Source organism: Equus przewalskii, chromosome 1 (assembly GCF_037783145.1).
Source record: "Equus przewalskii isolate Varuska chromosome 1, EquPr2, whole genome shotgun sequence".
In the NCBI taxonomy this organism is placed as follows: Eukaryota; Metazoa; Chordata; class Mammalia; order Perissodactyla; family Equidae; genus Equus; species Equus przewalskii.
Window position 1 is genome coordinate 63,830,814 of NC_091831.1, and position 12,799 is coordinate 63,843,612.

General features: G+C 39.3%; 1 protein-coding gene across 12 annotated transcripts in view; it reads left to right on the forward strand.

Annotated features, from left to right (window-relative positions):
- The window catches only part of LRMDA (leucine rich melanocyte differentiation associated), a 1,072,656-nt gene that overhangs the window by 850,795 nt on the left and 209,062 nt on the right, over nucleotides 1–12,799 (forward strand). For 2 of the 12 annotated variants that reach the window (XR_011524502.1, XR_011524500.1), the window contains exon 7: nucleotides 1,167–1,328. The exons of the other annotated variants lie outside the window; for them this stretch is intronic. The gene's annotated coding sequence lies outside the window, so the exon portion shown is untranslated. The remainder of the gene's footprint in view (nucleotides 1–1,166; nucleotides 1,329–12,799) is intronic. 12 annotated transcript variants of the gene reach the window in all.

Sequence of the window (12,799 nt, forward strand, 5' to 3'; positions counted from 1 at the left end):
TCCTATTTAATCAGAGCTCAATAAGTATTTATTCAGTAAATGATGACTGATAGAAACCCAGGGGAAAGCCAGTAACTTAGATACCTCTGCAAGGTAACTTGATTGCATCTAAGAAAGGATACCCATCTTCCTTTGGGGGTAAGCACACACTGAAGGGAAAGGCCAGCCTTGTGGACCTCATAACTCCACTCTTGCTTTCAGAAACACAAATCATCTGGGTGGGAGTTGAGTCTCTTGATTCATGGCTGAACGGCATTTAGCCACATTGCATAACTTTTAAGTAGATAATTACTTTATAGTGTCATAGTTTTCAAACTTTGAGGTTTGATGGTAGGAAGGGAATAGGGTGAATTGAAGCAACTAATGGAATTATTTTATTAGAACAGAGGTTCTCAAAGAAGGGACAAGACTCTCAGTAAGATGTAGGTTGTGGTATACACATGGTTTTACAATGATCCACTTGAAATCTCTCTGAGAGTTCTGCCCTAGGTCTGAGCATGTCTTCTGAGTACGGGGGACATGGGGCTGTGTCAGTGATCTCAGTTTCTACCTAGTAGCAATCTACATACTGTATTCTCAGTGGATATCCATGTTATGAGGAACGTTGAAATATTTGCTGGCGAAATGTCCTTAAATATGCTCTATGCACAGGACATACTCCTGCATGCCATCTATTGCAATTCTTTATCTGGTAGCTGTTAGAAGTATAATTTGCATTTATATTGACCATTGTGTCTTTTGGGGGAAACATTTGTATTTAGAATATAGACCAAATTATTCTCAAGACAACCCTATAAAGTGGGGAGGGTAGATATTATTATTCTCATTTAACAGAGAAAGGCACCAAGGATTACTGGGGAGACTGAGTCACTCAGCAACAGAGGCAAGGAAAAAATAGTCAAAGCTCTTTGTCCTTGATTCCCAGGCCACCACTGACCTTTGTCCTTCATACAGGACCTATGAAGCAAGTTCAGGTAGGACTAACTGTGGCCTTGTGCTGGAGGAAAGAGGAGAGAAAGTGCAGTAAGGGGCATGGTCTGGAAATGCCCACTACCTAGGGCGAATTTCCAGAGCCTGTGAAAAGGCTGTGGTGAAGTACAGAGTCCTTGCTTATTTCTGTCAAAAGAGTTGTCTGTGTTACTCCCCTCCCCCCACATTTATTTTAGATTACAGATCTACAAATCCTGGAGCAGAGAAAGTTTGAAAAACCAAAGGGGAAAATGTTATGATATCAGTCTAAATTCAGACAGTGAAAATAGAAGACACACTAAATAGAAGGCTTACACAATCAGTGAAGCTGCCTCCCAAGTCTCAGCCTCAGCCCCAAGGTAGGTGGTTCTTAGGAGCTTGATGAAAAGTTTCTGTGTGTCTCAGGAACACCTGGGAATCTCTTACTGACTTTCTCAGTCTGCAGCACTGATGGGGGGTGATTCTCAAGTTCACTTGGTAACTGCTTCAAACATTATGACTCTCTACCCATTGCCCTACCCCTTCTTCTCTCAGATTTCCGAATCCTACTCCAGTGTCTCTCTTTGGCCAATCTAACCTAGAATCATGTACCAAGAGGATTTTGGGAAATGTAGCTTCCAGTTCCTTCTCTGAGCTGTGGAGAAGACCTTAGAAGAGGGTGATGTTAGTGACGCCCAGTTAGAACAGACAATTGGGCACATCTACTATAATCCTGCCCTGCCAACAGCTTTCGTGCTGAGGGTCTCATTCCAGTTTGTTTGCATACACATTTTGCAAAGTAATTGCAAGTCCAGTGAACATCCCTGAATTACTATTTTTTTTTCCTGATGCTTATACAATCTTGAAGATGTGCCATAGTTAGCTTGTCATGTTAAGCATTGGACATTAAATGTATGAAAGCAAGCAAGCAAGAAACCAGGAAGAAATCTGCTATGGAAACTTGCCTGGAGATGATAACCATCCTACTTGTACTCATCATTGGCAATCTTGCCATTATTTTTGTTGACATTTGTTAGGTGCGCATCCTTTTCTCCAACTAGGGGCTTGGTCTATTTGTGTTTGAAATTGATTGCTGGGACTGTCACAGAGTGATTTACATAGCAACTTATCATAATTAGTTATCATGTGCAGTTTCCTTAATGTGAGATGCATTTTGTGCTTAGCAATTGAGTTTTCTGTATTTCCCCATGAAGCAGCTCAATGTACACTGTCCAAAAAAGAGGAAAAAGACGGAAAGAAAAACTGCGGATGTTTTTTATTTTTAATTTTTAAACAATTTTAGCCTGAGATATCATAAAATATATTTTCACAGAAGCCATAAATACAGAGTGTTTTGCTTCAACTATTTAAATAAACCACAGTGAAATGAATAAGAGGAATATTAAATGGATTTGTGTGAAGATGTGGCAATGCAGACAAAGATGTTTGGCATGGTGAGATGTTTGCCAGAAAAATTGTATGCCAACAAGCAAAATACTTTTGGGAGGGCTCAAGACAGGGCTACTTGATAACCAAACTGTTCATCACAATTTGTTTTAGGCTTATTGGATTTGGAGGCAATCTGTCTCTTTCAGATAATTTTTTTAAAATTTTCTGTTTTAGGGGACTGGCCCTGTGGCCTAATGGTTAAGTTTGCGTGCTCTGCTTCACCAGCCCAGGGCTTTCCCAGTTTGGATCCTGGGCGCAGACCTAGCACCATTCATGAAGCTGTGCTGAGGCAGTGTCCCACATAGCAGAACCAGAAGGACCTACAACTAGAATATACAACTATGTACTGAGGAGCTTTGGGGAGAAGAAGAAGAAGAAGAAGAAGAAGAAGAAGAAAAAAAGGGATTGGCAACAGATGTCAGCTCAGGTGCTGATCCTTAAAAGAAAAAAAAAAAAAAATCTATTTTTTATATTCTGGTAGGATAATCTTGCCAAGTCAACACACAGGGTATGTGATAGCTAAGCAGGTTTGATCATTATAAACAAAATCTACACAGAATAATACAAAGGCTCGAGGAAAATAGATTCATTTATTTAGGTTATCTTAATAATTCAGCATCAAGGAGTCTTTTTGCCTATTGCTTGTTGGTTCTCACTGACCATTTAAAAAGACGGAGTAAGCAATCTGAGGATTATATTGACTTTGCCAGGTAAGTCTCATCTGAGATCAGACCCTGTAACTAAGGCAGCCTGCTTATCTGCAGGCTTCTGTCTTGCAGAAAATTTTCATTATTTTTTCAAGGGAGCTAACTATCAGATGATTTCTCAAAAATCATCACTGATTAATTGAAGATTCTTAGAAACATGACATATCCAACTTTCCCCCAAGGAAAGTGTATTGAAAGCTGTGAAAAAAAAGCAAGAAAGAGAGAGAGAGAAAAAAAAAGAAAATTACATCGGCACTTGGCAAGAAAGACCTCTTCGATGATGGGACATGTTTCGTACATGGGTCTCACCAAATCAGCTAATGGCCTCAGCTCCCCTCTTTCAAACTCCAAGCCATGGCTTTGCTGTGGGTGTATGGGAGGAAGAGTGTGTTGACTCATTGTGTGGAGCTATTATTAGCATTTTCTAATTATGTAAAGTGCTTTCCTCTGATGACGTTTTCAATGGAACCCATTACTTTAGTTTTCTTTCCTTTATAATGCTTTTATGGGCTTATAATCTTGGTGGAATTCTCAGATTCAGAGAAATGCTAAAGTTTCCTTTATTTTTTGAGGTGACTAGTGATTTGACAGTAGTGGTTGGTAGATTTATTTTATATGTGTTGTAGTAGGAGTCTATTTTCAGTGTGTGTGCTCTGTTCCAAAGTTAAAGGACTTTGCTAAGTGCTGAATAAATTGTACTTTCCTTTGATTCTAGGCCTTGCTGAAATGGTTTAAAAACTCTAGCCTGGGTCATCAAATTCATCTCCCTACTACTTTGAAGGGTCAAAAGCTTCACTCTGTTCTGAGCAGGGCTGGGTGGATTGGAACAGAGGGTAGTGTAGATTAAAACTTCTGCATATATATAGATAGATGTGCCTGTGTGCGCTCGCTGTCTGGAAAGATGGCAGTGATGGAAGAGCAAGCCAAGTGGAATCTGAAGATAGATGAATCTGTTAGAGTATTACCAAGACTGGCATAGACTTTAGCCAGGAACTTTAAGTAACCTCCTTTAAGCATTTGAAATCCATAGGGGTCCATTTCCTGTCCTTTCTCTCCAAGGATGATTTTTCATTTGCAGTCTTCGTGATTGCTTTATTTCTACTCTTTGGGCAGAACTGTGGTGCATTCATAGACACAGAGGGGCTGTGAATTTGGTTCTTCCATTCCAGAAGCAAAGCAAGAAGGGAAAAAAAGAATCACACCCCAAACCTCCAATAGTAAACACCTTACTTCTATAGGATGAGAGGTTGAAAGGATGACCCTTCTCCCAACCGAAAGTCCAAATAAAAAATGGTGGTAAAAACATATCCCTCTGTTAGGAGAGTCTGGGATTGACAGGGTTGGAGATTCTAAATGTCCTGAAGTTTTAGAGTCATGGGCTGTTTCTTATCCCTTCCATTGCAAGGGAAAAACTTGGACATGGTCAATGTGAGTCCTGAAATGACAAGTATTGCTCTGAGCACTTCCATTCAAGGACTCCTCCAGTATGTCTTTATTTAGTATCCACTGCGTAAAGAGTATGTGTTAGGGTTTGTGGAAAATTCAGAAATAGAGGTATCTGTCTTCTAAGAATTTGTGGTTTGATTGAGGAGATACTAAAAATGAAACAATGCCAACCAAACAAGATATTATATATTATATAATTAAGAGTTGCCTTACTTAGTAAAAGCCATAAGGGCTATAAATGTTTAGAAAAGATAGAATCAGTAAAGGCTGGAATTGGTCAGGCCTGGAGCTTTGAAGGATATTGACCTTGAGCTTTGGAGAACAAACAAGGCATGAATGGGTGGAGGGCAGAAGAAGGGCATTGCAAGAAAAGGAAATGGTAAAGAAGAAGCACAGGGGTAAGAATAAATGGGACTGACTCGAGGAAGGGACTTAGCTTTGAAAAAGTTGGAAATGAGGTTACTTCTGTAGGGTAGGTTCACATTGTAGCAGGCCTTAAACACACAGAAGCATCTAAATTTGATTTAAGGCTATGCTATGGGATTACTAATCCGCATGCAGTCTGCAGGGGGAATTGGAAAAAAAGAGCCTCTACTTGAGGCCACTGTGGGATGGCATTGAAGGGAGTTTGTTCCAGTTTTAGAAGCTTTGGATTTCTTGACACCAGGCTGTGTGACTGCAGACTGTACTACCTCAAAAGAGCAGGTTCTAGCAAACATAATTTAGGAAACAACTTGGTGACATATGAGGAAGACAGCTGGGGCCAGGATACTGCCAGGGGGGCAGGGGTGGGAGCAATGTAAAGGGAACCTTATGGTCAGTATGGAGTTGTTGTTAGAGGAAGCTGATGGTTTGGTCGCAGGATATCACTTGCTTGGGCATCAGAGAAAATGGACAGTCAATGCTCTTCCTCCCCATGTTATCCAAAGTATTTCTGATGTTGGCTCTTGAAAATAAAATGTAGAGCCAAGCGTCAGTTAGAATAATGTTGAAATAATCGAGCATTTGATGATGAAGTCCTGAGTGGCTGGCTGGCTGGGGGAAAAGAGAATAAGAGAAGGAATATGAGAGACATTCTGTAGTAAATGCCACAGACTGACTTAGTGACTGATTATATTTAGAGATAGAGAGTATCAGAGAACAGAAGGCCATGAGGAAGTCAGCATGGTGGTGGGAAGCTGTGGTCTTTGCCTACACTCCCCTTTTACTTCCCCCTTTCAGGATTCTCCACCACCACTCATGCGTAAGCTATAATCTGGCCTGTTAAATGGAAGGCTGCTGGAATCAATGTAGTGGAGCTCACAGCAAAAGGAACAAACATACAATAAGCAGGCAAAGCAGCCACAAAAATTTGTTCTCATTCTGGTCTTTGGCTCAAGATGAGCTACATTCTTTTAAAAACTAATAAGTGCCTAGTGTGTTATATTCCTGAATCTTGGGTTTCTGGAAGGAGAGCTATTTGAAGCCAATGCTTTTGGTCTAGATTGTTCTGCTGAGAGCTCTGCCCAGCATTAATTTCCCAGTCCGAGTTCTTGCAACTCATTTGTTTCCGTCTCTTATAGAAAACTTCACCTCTGCCCCAGGTTTTTCCTCGTGTAGAGATTTTACAACCTTTTTGGAACAAATAAACAAACATCTGGAATCATGTGGTACATTTAATTAAAAAGTTTGCATTTGGCCAGAAATGGTAAAATCATGAAAAATGGCCTGTCGGTGAGCTCAAGAAGGCCAAACGATGACGTTGTTGGCTGCAAATGGATTGAAATTGAGTGAGGTGAACACCTGCTCAGTTCAGCCTGCTGTCTTCCAGCTTCTCCCTTCCAGCCATTAATATTTACTGCTCTGGTTCTTTATCCATTCTAATGAAATTTTTGGTTGAGCCTAGTTGGAGGAGAGGCCTGTTACTTTTCCAATAAGCTCGGATTTGTTGGGATATGTGTACTTTGTAAAGGGGGTGAATTGGGCTTTTTGAGTTTTCAGTCCCCGTAATCAGAATTCCATATGCTTCAGGTCACTGCAGGGGCCTATTTCTGTTTCTTCAATCAGTCAGCCAACCACTGTTTTTTTTGAGAGAAACCCTGCACTGGGGGGTTGTGGGAAATGCAGAAGCAGCCCTGGGCTCTGCCTTCAGGAATCATGTAGTCTAAATGGAGAAATAAGTCCCTACACATAGAAAGCAGACGTCAAGCTAGTTGTAAGAGTGCAAAGAAGGGAGAGGTGAGTAAAGATCGTAGGATTAGAATGTAGCCTTGGATAAAGGTGAGAAATGAGTTGAAAGGAAATAGGTGAGACAGGTAGGCTGGGTTTATCATATCACTTGGGAGTAGGCACTGATAAACTCTTTTTACTCAGGTATAAAGAAAGTGTCACAGACCAGTTGCCCCAAGGAACTCAAGGGTGGGTTTGGAAGCATTTAATTGTTTTTCCAAATTGTTTTCTTCCTTTTGTTATGTTAAAGAGATGCCATCACCAACCACCCTGAACCAGAACAAGCCTCACCAGGGAGCCTGCCTATGACCTTTGCCTTATTTCTATTGCTAAGATCTCTCTAGGAGGCATTTAGTCCTTATTACCATAACCTGCAGTGTATGTGGAAGCATGTTTTCCAACTGAGCCTGTGCAAGTGAATACGCACCTCTGCCTTTTGAATATTCATTTCCCATCTGAAGTAAAAGGTCTCTGCTTCCCTTTGTCCAGGGATGCTATGACTTTGGAAATGATTCCTCAAGGTCTCCTATTTGCTGCAAATATACTTTACTTTGTGAGACAACTTACTTCTGGTGGAGAGTCTTATTTAATTCGCCAGGAGGTGAACTCACTTTAGGTTCAGTAACAAAAGGGCTTTCCTCCCCTCACTCACTACTTCCAAATGTCTTAGAGCTTTTTCGTAGTCAGTTCATAGAAACTACAAACTGAGGGAAAAGTGTGTGCTTGATACAGAAATGCAGTTTTAAAACAAATCTTCTAGTCCCTCTCTCTCTGCTCACAATTTCCACCCAATCGTTGCTCCTGTGCACTTTGACTATAAAATTTCTAAAGCCACCAGTGGAATGAAATCATTTGTGTATGTGACAAACCTGGAGGACCTCTCCCTGGGTCGTTTCTGAGTGTGAAAGAGAATTGGAGGAGAGATCAAGAGAAATTCTTGTTTAACTTCCGGTCATAATCTAGGTGAGGCATGTGTGTGTGAGAAATAACCTTAAAGCAAGGGTTAGATATGATTATTCTACATTTTGAGATTGGCTTCTCCTCTGGGAGGCATGCCTATAGCGACATAAAAAATAAGCTTTGTTTGCACATTGAGAGAAGAATGTTGAGACTTTCTGGCTTTGGAGAGTGTAGTGCTCTGATGTGGCTTCCGCTTGAGGGTTTATATCCAGGATGAAGTTATTCTAAGAAAAAGATGAGAGGTTTTTCTTGTCCAGAATACAAGGGAAGTAGCTAGGTGGGCACCATTAGGTTAAATCTAAGGAGAGGATGCGTATTGTTGAACTCATGTGTGGATTGGCCAGGGAGGTTGGGAATCACTATTCCCTGGGGCCCTTTACTGAAAGATATGCTCATCTGTCTTTGTATGTCAAACATTATAGCCTGAAGGAAGTGAAATGAAATTTACACAACTTCCAAATCCAATCAGGATTTGAAACCCAGATCCCGGGTTCTCTACGTCAAAGCTTTTTCACCAAATGAAACCAGGGTTTGACCTTGACCCCTCTGGACTTCTGTAATCACAGATAGATACAAGACTATGCTGGAAAAACACTGTACTGTTGTCAGAGGAGTTCTTAGTCCTCAACTCTTTATCATTCTTGTGCATCTGTTTCTTTAAATACTCTCTGCTGAAGCAGAAGTATTAGCATGAAAATAAAAGAGTACAGCAACTTGGATTTTTCCATTTGTAGCTTCCTTAGTCTGTGGGGTCAAAGTTCTATCCTCAGGGATGCTAATGAAAACTGTGGTGTTCTAGGGCAAATGTTTCTCAACTAAAAGACAAGACAGGGTAGGGAGCCAGGAAAATAATGCACTGCTAATTCCCGAACACAGACTGCCTAGAGATTCCAACTTAAATTGCTGTTTACCCCTATTCCCACCCTCCCTCAAAGAAAAAAATATCCTGTGTTGTAAGGACAGACGTATGTGTAAGGGCGATAAAACAGACTTCTCTCATGTGGATTAGCTCTTTATTCCTTTATCTTGCTATACCTCATCAGTTTCTCCCAAATCAAGGAGAGTCAGAGAGGATAAGATGCAGTCCTTTTCTTTGTTTTTGATTAAAGAAACCCATATAACCATCCTCCCCCACAAAGTCTTTTCTGAAGGGAAAGCTTTTCTTCTTATGTCTAATTTCTCCCTTTCTTCATCTGCTCCCTTGCAATCTTTCTAGCACTTACTTGATACAGTGTACAAATCAAGTAGCCATGGTCCCCTGGAGAACAGGTTGGGCAAGACACTGAGTGCTGGCATATCTGGGAGATTGTAAAGCACAAAGAGAATCAAGATAGCTTAATTAACATGTTCCACAGCCTCCTTTTCTTCTTCTGAACACCCTGAAATTTAGAAATTAATTCAAGAGCTACCTACTGAACACATATTATGTACCAAACACTGTTTTAAACATTAGGGATAGAGGGATGAATAAAGCAGACTAAAATCTCTACCTTCAGAGAGCTTATATTCTAGTGAGAGAAAGGATCGATAACTAAGATAAGAAATAAAGGCCCCGTAGAGTATGCTAGAGGTAAGTACTAAGATGAAAATGAAGGCAGACAGAGGAGATGAGGGAACGTGTGTGTTGGTAATGTGAGACTTGACAGCCAGCGAAGGCATCACTGAGAAGGTGGCACTGGGTAATAACTTGAAGGAGGTGAGAGATGGAAACCTGAGAATATTTGAGAGAAAAGTCATCCAGGTGGAGGAAAAAGCAAGTACAAGGCCTTGAGATAGGAGCGTGCCTGCATACATGAAGTAGAGCTAGGAGGCTATTGTGGCTGGAGCAAGTAATCTAGCAGGGGAGGCGAGTGTAGATGAAGTCAGAACACTATCAGAGGCCAGAACTTGTAGCATCTTGTAGGCCATTTACTGTGACCAGAGTAGGAAGCCATTTTAAGGTGTTAGCAGAAATGATAGAAATCATATTACCCTACTCCCTACAGCGAGGGAAAAAACCCAAACCAATAACTAACTGGAAAACACGAAGGGGTACTGTTGTTGATCAGAAACTATGTAGACTCTGCAACATGGATAGGATAGGACTGAAAAGGTTAATCACAGCCCAAAATAAATGCAAGAGAGTTTCAAAAGGTAGGATCAGCTTCAGGAGTTCTGTAACCACAGGGAACTACTGGGGGCCTCAAGGAGCCGGCAAGTTAGGCTTCCTCAGTGGGTAGACACGCACATCAACCCATCTGTGTGCCTATTCCCATCCTTAGTTCAGGCATCACTCAACAGAGCTATCTCCAATGCAGAGCAGCAAGTGTGAGTGACTGGAAAAGTAAAGTGAGATGGCAAGAGTTGGTACAAGTGTAACAGTCATAATAAATGGGAATGCACTAAATTAAAAGACAGTACTCCAAGATTTGGTAAAAAAAGAAATGTAAAATAAAATAGTTTTTAAAGAGATATATACAATAAAATGAATAAGAAACTTGAAAAATGCAGGGATTAAGATTTAAAAAAAAAGATACATGCTAAAAACAAAACCCAGGAATAGCAATGTTAATATCAGACAGTATAAGGCTCAAGATGATTACTGAAATGAGGAAGACAAATATTTTACATAACTGAGAAGATATAATGGGAAGCTATAGCAATCACAAATCTCAATGCAGCTAACAACATGGCTTTGAAATACAAAAAGCAAAGACTTCTAGAAATACTAGACCAACTGACAAAGTCACAATCACAGATGAAAACTTTGGCATATCTCCCATAGAAAATGATAGCTAAATAACCAGAAACTTCACAACATAAATGTTTTGTTAAACAGAAAACAGAGTGAACATTCTCTTAAAAAATACATGGAACAATCACAAAAGCTATCCACAAATTGAGTCATAAAGTATAACATGCTCAGTTCAAATTAGCTGATCATAACTCAGTAAAATTAGAAATCAGCTTCAAAAAAGTAAGCTCTTCTACAAAAGAAGACGAAGAAGAAAGGATAAAGGAAAGAAAGAGGAAAAAGGAAAATAAAAGCCTTACAGAGTTAGAAGTAAATGAAACTTTGGGTTTAAGAGGAAATAAAAATAAACTACTCTTTAAAAGTAAATGAAGGTGACTATATGGAAGCACTGTAGTATGTTAAAAGCTGCAAGATATAACCCAAAATGTAATTAAAGGGGTTTTTTCCCTTTAAAAACATAAAGTATGAAACAAAGAATAAAAAGTAAAAGTAAATGAACTGTGTTTTCAAAGATCCTAAATGAATAACAACAAGCAAACCCAATGACATGTGAAAGGACTTAATAAAACTAAGAATTAATAAAATAGAAACAATGTGCATTATCAGTTGTACCAAGAGACACTTAAAAAAAAAGATGAACCTGTAAGATCTAAAAAAAAAAAAAAACACAGATGGACATACAACATTAGGAAATAAGGAGATTAAAAAAACTCTATAGAGTTTTGTACCAATAAATTTGAGAATCTAAGTAAAACAGTCAATTTTAAGGCAGTTGTAGTTACCAATATTGTCTCAAGAAGAATGGAAATCTAAATAGAGAAAAAGACTATAGAAGAAAGTGAAAAGATAGTCGTATATCCCTCAAAGTGGAGAAACTTCCTATCTTTTACAATTTATTCCAGAAAATGAAAAACATAGAAAATTACTCATTTCCTCTTACTGGGATTCCATAACTGACCTAAACAAGGTGAGAACACTCCTGAAAATGAACCTATTGGTCAATCTCTTTTACAAATTTGGATAAAAGAATCCTCAATGAGAAATAAACAATAAGATTTAGCAATGTAGTAAAAAAAAAATACTACCTCATGGCCAAGTAGGATTTATCTCAGAAATTGAAAGGATAGTTTACTATTAGAATTTACCAGTCAACTTGTCATATTGTTATGTAAAAAGGAAAAAGAGATTATATATGATGATATTAATAGACGTGAAAAAAAGAAAGAAAGAAACCCATGAAATTTAGCAACCGTTTCTGCTCACATCTTTTAGCCAGCAATGAATAGATGGGAACTTCTCTAAACTGATTAAGATTATCTGCCAAAAACCTACAGCAACCTGCATAGAGAAGAATGAAGGATTAAAAATATTCCCTTTAAAGTCCCCAGACATGCAGGGAAAGAATATTCTACATTCCCCTGGAGATGCTAGCTAAAGCAATAAAATGTACTATAACAACAACAAAAACAAAAAAGTGAGCAATAAAGATTGCAGTAGCGGCTGGCCCAGTGGCATAGTGGTTAAGTTTGGTGTGCTTTGCTTTGGCAGCCCAGGGTTCACAGGTTTGGTTCCTAGGCATCAACCTACACCGCTCATCCAACTGTACTGTGGTGGTGACCCACATACAAAAATAGAGGAGGATTGGTACAGATATTAGCTGAGAGCCAATCTTCCTCACCAAAAAAGAAAAAAAAAAGCAGTAATTACATTATTTGCAGTGAATATTATTATTTACACCAAGAATTAGCAAACTTGCTATATAAAGGACCAATATTAAGTATTTTAGGCTTTATGAAGCAAAAGATATCTGTCACAACTTTTCAACTCTGCCCTTATGAAATGTAACATAGTATAACTAAGACCCATCATATTTGTAATAGGAAAAAATGTAAATGTGCTTAATTTACCTATTTAAAAGACTTTCAGATTGGATCATAAGGCAAAGCCCAATTCTCTGTATTGTACAAGAGAAACAGAACCAAACTGACTCAGAAAAGTTGGAATAAAAGGATGGAACCAAAAGAAAGCAGGAATCATAGCCTAAATATCACAGGCTAGAATTCAAGCAGAAGGGCATTAAATGAGACAAAGAAGTCATTTAGTGGCACAAAACAATAGTTTATTATGTTCACTGGTTCTGTAGTTCAGGAATTCCAAGAGAGGACAGTGGGAATGACTTATCTCTGTGCTATAACGTCTGGGGCCTCCATAGAAGACTTGAAGTCTGGGAACTGGAATCATCTGAAAACTCATACTCACATGCATAATACTGGCTATTGGCTGGGACCATCAGTTCCCCTCCATGTGGTTGTTCTTTGCAGCCTAGTTAGGCCTTCCTGACAGCATA